Source organism: Ranitomeya imitator, chromosome 4 (genome assembly GCF_032444005.1).
Source record: "Ranitomeya imitator isolate aRanImi1 chromosome 4, aRanImi1.pri, whole genome shotgun sequence".
NCBI lineage: Eukaryota > Metazoa > Chordata > Amphibia > Anura > Dendrobatidae > Ranitomeya > Ranitomeya imitator.
In genome coordinates, this window is record NC_091285.1 from 641,740,181 (window position 1) to 641,748,459 (window position 8,279).

Here is an 8,279-nt window from a genome sequence, read left to right on the forward strand (position 1 = left end):
ATGTGTACTTTTATGGTCTTGTTTTTTTTTTTACATAGATAAAGAAATGTATTTATTGGAACAAAAAAAAATAAATAAATAATATATATATATTTATATATTTCCGAGGGCCCCTTGTAGTCCACGGCAGCTTCCGGTCCCAGGGTTGGTATGAGCACAGGACCTGTGATGACGTCGCGGTCACATGACCGTGACGTCATGGCAGGTCTTTCTAGCGCAGGGCCTGTGATGACATCGCGGTCACATGACCGTGACGTCATGGCAGGTCCTTCTCGCGCAGGGCCTGTGATGACGTCGCGGTCACATGACCATGACGTCATGGCAGGTCCTTCTCCCATACCATCTTTGCCACCGTAACCTGCAACGGAAGATGGTGGGCGGCACGAGCGACTACGGAGGGTGAGTATAGCAGGTTTTTATTATTATTATTCTAACGCATCAGGTATTCTAGAATATGCATGTCCACGTAGTATATTGCCCAGCGACGTAATATATTGCCCAGTGACGTAGTATATTGCGCAGCCACGTAGTATATTGCCCAGTTACGTAGTATATACTACGTAGCTCGGCAATATACTACGTAACTGGGCAATATACTACGTGGCTGCGCAATATACTACGTAGCTCGGCAATATTGCGCAGCCACGTAGTATATTGCCCAGTGACGTAGTATATTGGCCAGCGAAGTAGTATACATAGTAACATAGTAACATAGTTAGTAAGGCCGAAAAAAGACATTTGTCCATCCAGTTCAGCCTATATTCCATCATAATAAATCCCCAGATCTACGTCCTTCTACAGAACCTAATAATTGTATGATACAATATTGTTCTGCTCCAGGAAGACATCCAGGCCTCTCTTGAACCCCTCGACTGAGTTCGCCATCACCACCTCCTCAGGCAAGCAATTCCAGATTCTCACTGCCCTAACAGTAAAGAATCCTCTTCTATGTTGGTGGAAAAACCTTCTCTCCTCCAGACGCAAAGAATGCCCCCTTGTGCCCGTCACCTTCCTTGGTATAAACAGATCCTCAGCGAGATATTTGTATTGTCCCCTTATATACTTATACATGGTTATTAGATCGCCCCTCAGTCGTCTTTTTTCTAGACTAAATAATCCTATATATATACAGCACAGAGCCACGTAGTATATTGCCCAGTGACGTAGTATATTGCACAGCGAAGTAGTATACAGCGCAGAGCCACGTAGTATATTGGCCAGTCACGTAGTATATTGCCCAGCCAGGTTTGTCACAGGTGAAAAAATAAAAAATAAACAAACATACTCACCTTTCCGAGGGAGCCCTTGTAGTCCACGGCAGGTTCCGGTCCCAGGGTTGGTATTAGCGCAGGGCCTGTGATGACGTCGCAGTCACATGACCGTGACGTCATGGCAGATCTTTGTAGCGCAGGCGCGCAAGGCCTGTGATGACGTCGCAGTCACATGACCATGACGTCATGGCAGGTCCTTCTGCCACCGAAACCTGCAACGGAAGATGGCGGCCGGCGCGAGCTGCTGCAGAGGGTGAGTATAGCAGTTTTTTATTATTATAAGTATTATTATTATTTAACATTACATTTTTTACTATTGATGCCGCATAGGCAGCGTCAATAGTAAAAGGTTGGGGACACACAGGGTTAATAGCGGCGGTAATGGAGTGCGTTACCCGCGGCATATCGCGGTCCGTTACCGCCGGCATTAACCCTGTGTTAGCAGTGACCGGAGGGGAGTATGCGGGCGACAGGCACTGACTGCGGGGAGTAAGGAGCGGCCATTTTCTTACGGACTGTCCCCGTCGCTGATTGGTCTCGCCAGCTGCCTGTCATGGCTGCCGCGACCAATCAGCGAATGAATAACCGTGACAGAAGGACAGACAGACGGAAGTGACCCTTAGACATTTATATAGTAGATTTTTTTTTCTTTATTTAGGAATTTTTTTTTTTTTTACTTTGTCCCGTGGAGGACATGACTATATAGGGTCAGATCACTGATCTGACACTTTGCTGTGCACTGTGTCAGATCACCTGCTCAGAGCAGGCGCTTGGAAGCCACCTCACTGCAGGACCCAGAAGGCCCCCCGCAGCCATTTTAGATCCGGGCCTGCAGGGAGGAGGAGGTAAGAGACCCTCGGAGCAATGCGATCACATCGCGTTGCTCCGAGGGTCTCAGGGAAGCACGCAGGGAGCCCCCTCCCTGCGCGATGCTTCCCTATGCCGCCGGAATGCTGCGATCATGTTTGATCGCAGTGTGCCGGGGGTTAATGTGCCAGGAGTGGTCCTTGACCACTCCTGACACATAGTGCCGGATGTCAGCTACGAGTCAGCTGACACCTTGCCCTGATCGGCCGCTCTCCCCCCGTGAGCGCGGCTGATTGGTGATGACGTACTATCCCGTCTGTGGTCATACGGGCCCATACCACCTTGACGGGATAGTACATCCGATGTCAGAAAGGGGTTAAGATTGGTCAGGATCATACTGGGAAAAGTAGACGCCCCTAGTAAAAACTACAACCCCTGGCAAAAATTATGGAATCATCGGCCTTGGAGGATGTTCATTCAGTTGTTTTATTTTGTAGAAAAAAAGCAGATCACAGACATGGCACAAAACTAAAGTCATTTCAAATGGCAACTTTCTGTCTTTAAGAAACACTAAAAGAAATCAAGAACACAAAATGTGGTAGTCAGTAATAGTTACTTTTTAAGAACAAGCAGAGGGAAAAATTCACTCATTTCTGAGGAAAAAATTATGGAATCATGAAAAACAAACAAACGAAAACACTCCAACACATCACTAGTATTTTGTTGCACCACCTCTGGCTTTTATTACAGCTTGCAGTCTCTGAGGCATGGACGTAATGAGTGTCACACAGGACTCTTCATTTCTGGCTCCAACTTTCTCTGATTGCTGTTGCCAGATCAGCTTTGCAGGTTGGAACCTTGTCATGGACCATTTTCTTCAACTTCCACCAAAGATTTTCAATTGGATTGAGATCCGGACTATTTGCAGGCCATGACATTGACCTTATGTGTCTTTTTTCAAGGAATGGTTTCACAGTTTTTGCTCTATGGCAGGATGCATTATCATCTTAAAAAAAATATTTCATCATCCCCAAACATCTTTTCAATTGATGGGATAAAAAAGTGTCCAAAATATGAACATAAACTTGTGCATTTCTTGAAGTTGTAATGACGGCCATCTCCCCAGTGCCTTTACCTGACATGCAGTCCCATATCATCAATGACTGTGGAAATTTGCATGCTCTCTTTAGGCAGTCATCTTTATAAATCTCATTGGAACGGCACCAAACAAAAGTTCCAGCATCATCACCTTGCCCAATGCAGATTCGCGATTCATCACTGAATGTGACTTTCATCCAGTCATCCACAGTCCACAATTGCTTTTCCTTAGTCCAGAGTAACCTTGTTTTTTTCTGTTTAGGTGTTAATGATGGCTTTCGTTTAGCTTTTCTGTATGTAAATCCCATTTCCTTTAGGCGGTCTCTTACAGTTTGGTCACAGACGTTGACTCCAGTTTCCACCCATTTGTTCCTCATTTGTTTTGTTGTGCATTTCCTGTTTTGGAGACATATTGCTTTAAGGTTCCGGTCTTGAAGCTTTGATTTCTTCCTTGGTCTACCAGTATGTTTGCCTTTTAACAACCTTCCCATGTTTGTATTTGGTCCAGATTTTAGACACAGCTGACTGTGAACAACCAACATCTTTTACAACATTGCGTGATGATTTACCCTCTTTTAAGAGTTTGATAATCCTCTCATTTGTTTCAATTGACATCTCTCATGTTGGAGCCATGATTCATGTCAGTCCACTGGGTGCAAAAGCTCTCCAAGGTGTGATCACTCCTTTTTAGATGCAGCATAACGAACAGATCTAATTTGATGCAGTTGTTAGTTTTGGGAACTGAAGTTTAGAGGGTGATTCCATAATTTTTTTTCCCACATAATTGAGTGAGTCCATAATTTTTTTCCCTCTACTTGTTCTAAAAAAGTAACCATTACTGACTACAACATTTTTTGTTCTTGATTTCTTTTAGTGTTTATTAAAGCCAGAAAGTTGCCATTTGAAATGACTTTAGTTTTGTGCCATGTCTGTGATCTGATTTTTTTTTTCTACAAAATAAAACAACTGAATGAACATCCTCCAAGGCTGGTTATTCCTTAATTTTTCCCAGGGTTGTACATAATAACTTTAGTAAAGTGCAAGTGAGATTAACTTACTAGGCACCAAATATTTATTTGCTAATAATTTCTACTCTCCATTGTAGAGTTAAGAAAAGACAAACGTTTTATTACGCTCTGCTGTCAGTATTACATGGTGTGTCCAGTTAAACATAAAAAAAAATTGGTTAAAGGTTCTTTAATCACATCTATTTAGATAGTATCCTATAGAACAGGGGTGTAAAAACTGCATTCCTCGAGGGCTGCAAACAGGTCATGTTTTTAGGATTTCCTTGTACTGCACAGGTGATGATTTAATCACCTATACAAATAATGAGTTGGTGATTAAATTATCACCTGTGCAGTACAAGGAAATCCTGAAAACATGATCTGTTTGCAGCCCTCGAGGAATGCAGTTTGACACCCCTGCTATAGAAGCATTGTATCTCGGGTCAAATGGTGCCAGACACTTTATACCAACACACTGCATTGCGTACGTATGTAAAATGTGATGGACCTTGTAGGACGCTCTACTTATGCATGACCTCTCATGATTACTGTGGAATTAAAACATGCTCATATTTTGATGTGAAACAAGGTCTTCCTCAGCCCTAGAGACGTGACCACACAATGTTCCACCTGAGTCTGCCGCACCTAATTCGGCAGATTATATGACCAAAACGTCTTCTTACAACATTTACCTGAATGCCAAGTTTTCTCCAAGAACTATATATAATTGCAGGCCTATATACAGCATAAAGTACAATACAACAAGGGATTGGCATAACATTGGCCAAGGGAACAAGCCTCCCACTGCCGTGCAGGTTACTTGCACACAACTCTTCTAGGTGCCTCAGCCCTAAAGATTAATTCAGACACCACAAAATCTAAATTTAACATCTAATTTGGAATAAAAGGTCTCAGAATAGGGATATTGCAGATTTAAAAATCCATTTTAGCTGCATTGTTTAATAAGAGTTTGAGCAGAGTCTCATCAGTGACCTAATGTGGTGGGAGGCACAGTGAATAGTGTTGAGCGAACGTGATTGGATAAGGTGGTATCTGATCATGCTCATGCGCTAACCGAGAGTTTTCGACGTGCTCGAATAATATGTTCGAGTCCCCGCGGCTGCAAGTTTCATGGCTGTTGGACAGCTGCAACACATGCAGGGATTATCTAGCAAACAGGCAATCTCTACATGTGTTGCGGCTGTCAAACAGCCGTGAGGACTCCAACATATCTTTCAAGCACGCCGAAGACACTCTGGTAGCACCCAAGGATGCTCGGATAACACCTTATCCCAGCACATTCGCTCATCACAAGCAGGTAAGCTTGCCTCAAATTCTCAGGGGCACTAAATTTCTGGGGCTCCCCACTGCCAACGTTATAAACTGTATCCATAAACATCTTATAATCTACAAATATACACATTACATACTAAAATAGGTTCACCATTTTGTTTAGCTTTTTTAGAAATTAAAGTGTAAACTTGCAAAGTTTAAAAAAACAAAGATTTAGTTGAAGAAATAAATAGCTTTAAATTGAAAAAAAAAAAATTGTATAAAGAAAGTATAAAAATCAGTGACAAAATAAGGGAAGCTACAGTGGTGTTTGCCCCAAGTACAAATTTTCTAAAGTGAAAAAAAAGTGCTTTTTATATTTTAAATTTTGTGCCACTAAGAAGCGACGCGCGTCGATGATGCAGAGTTGCAGTGTACTGCACATGCGCAGACCTCCTGGCTGGGCTCCCATGGATCGCTGGATAAGCTCCACTTTGAACTCCATTAATGTGAACATATTGTTGATACAGTCGGATTCTGTGTTCGGTCAGGGAGCCATAGTTTCCCTGATCCACCACACTTTCTCCTATAGTCCACAGACATCAGTGTCCCAGCACAGGTGGCACAATAATGTCACTGCACCGTGCTCGCTCTGCCGACCCGCTTTATGTGCCGGGGAAAAGGGGATTCAGTTCTTCAGATTAAGAGAATGGAAACTTCATTTTATTGTGTGGGTGATGGCACAAAAGTGACATTAATACTTGTGAGGGGGGAAAAAAGGCACTAAAAAGTCTCGAAGGTAATTATTACCACCTCTGTGTTGTAAATAGATGTGCCATTAGGTCTTAATTCCAGTGATCCAATTAATGTACCCAATAATTGCACAAAAGAAAATTCAAAAATCTACAACATATACCATAAAAAAACAAGCCCCTATACTGCAATATTCATGGAGGGGAAAAAAAAATTGGAGTCCCGGAAAAAGGTGACACAAAAATGATCTCTCCCCATAAAATATTCCCACGATGTAACTGATCCAGCGTTCTGCATCACCCACATGCCCTCATTCTACGCGCGTCCCAGCTGGCATCTCCAGAAGCGATCCAGTAATATATTCCTATGCGGCAGGAAGTGAACTGTGATGGTTGAGGCACCATTCTAATGGATCATGATAAAAGATCAATGCAAAACGCATTTCTTTTCTTTTTTCTTGTGGCGCGGACTGATTATTTATGGTGCTATGCCGTCTACCCACAGCTTTAATTAGACACAGCAAAACAAGCGTGTCTCTGCCATTTCCCGAGGAGGCCATAGAAAATGAAATGAGTCATTAAGCCCAGTTAGCTCATGGAAAATATACACACACCTCATCCCTCAGTCTATCCTCTACCTGATCAATCATCGTAATGCCAACAGACGACTTTTTTCTGCATCGCTGCTAAAGATGATATTATGGGTTATTTTTAATAGACAAATTACTCAACATTTTCCATTTCGTATTTAAGTTTATTCCTTTCTCATTTTCCAGATTTTTTTTTTTTTTAATGGAATGAAATGTACTGTTACCAGAAAACCAAACACAACCGGTATGCAATTACACCACATACTGAAAGTTATTCTAACATAACCATACTGCTTAATATCCATTTCTCGCCTCCCCGAATGGAGAAACCTCATGGAGGCTTCAGGTGGGTTGGGCAGGGCACGGGAGCTTTACCATCTTCTACGCAAATTCCGAGTTCTCCCTTTATTCCGGAAGAATCGGATAGTATGGACAGGCAAGGTTGACATTAATACAGTTCTCTCCATTTCTGTCGGAATCCCCAAGAAACTGTATTCCGAAGAGAGCATCAATCTTCCTATTCACTTGAATGAGGCCATTGTCTCGCAAACTGGTGGACACAGACAGAAGATGGCCCTGGTCAAGAACAGTACATGGGTCTTTTGCAGTCTAATAGCTCATCATAATACACAATTGCACCTGCTTTGGAGGTGCTAGTGGCCCCCATTGCCTTTTGGCCCCCTGTGTGGCTGCATAGGATGCCCCAATGATATGTCTACAATTGGTCTGACCTCGGTCCTGACAGTAATCATCCAGATGTGCACAAAAACATGGTTAACTATATACAGTTTTTCTGGGATTCCCACAGAAACGCCCTAAGGTAGTGCTTTGTATTAATGGAATTATTCAGCTTTTGGCTACAAGTCTGCAATCACTCTAGTCTCGTGGCCGCAAGTATGAATTGCATACATGTGGTCATACACCGGCTTGAAGTGCGCTGTCTCGCTCAATTCGTCTGGTTAGAATTTGGATGAAAGTATGAAGATCGTGAAAATCGCATACTTGTGGTCATATGACCAACCAGTCTCGGCACCGGAGAATCCTCACACCGTGCACTGTAGAGGGGAATCTTTGCATAGATGACTGCTATAGTCTGAATCCCACTGGGTCTATGTTCTGGGGTCGATAGCACCCATGGGCCTCAATGAGGAACTTATTTTCAGGATTTTTGGGCTAACTGTAATCCCTATACTAAGCTGTTTGATCCACTCTTTTCCTTTTATTTTCTAAAGTCATGTTTGCTTTGGTTATTTACCTTGATATCTGTTCTTCATTTTCTACATTAGGATGATACTAAGTTTGTGGTTCCAACTATGTATATAATCTCGCTTATCCTGACTTGTGGACCACCTTGATATGTTTGGACATCATTCTAGATGACCTTGGTCGTGATTTACCCGTCTGCCCTAACGAAGCTCACATCTTCCTCTGAATACCGAGTTCCACCACAGGATCTATTACATCGCCAGGAAAGGATGTTCT